This window comes from Penaeus monodon, chromosome 22, assembly GCF_015228065.2.
Source record: "Penaeus monodon isolate SGIC_2016 chromosome 22, NSTDA_Pmon_1, whole genome shotgun sequence".
In the NCBI taxonomy this organism is placed as follows: domain Eukaryota; kingdom Metazoa; phylum Arthropoda; class Malacostraca; order Decapoda; family Penaeidae; genus Penaeus; species Penaeus monodon.
The window spans coordinates 17,620,487-17,620,722 of NC_051407.1; positions in this window are offsets into that span (position 1 = coordinate 17,620,487).

Consider the following 236-nt stretch of genomic DNA (forward strand, 5'->3'; position numbering starts at 1 on the left):
GTGCCATATTCTGTAAACTGGGATAGTCTCTCATGGTTTATTCCCGAAGCATGTGTGTGTCATGTATATCAGAGGATATGACATGAGGGGAAATCTTTCGGATGTCTTCTGTTGTGTGGATACAATAAATTGAATTGCGTGAGCGTGTACCTTATTTCAGAATGAAATGGAGCCCCACACAATCATCTCCGTACAGCAAAAGAATTGTATTGCCAAGGTTCTCCAAGATGAACTAT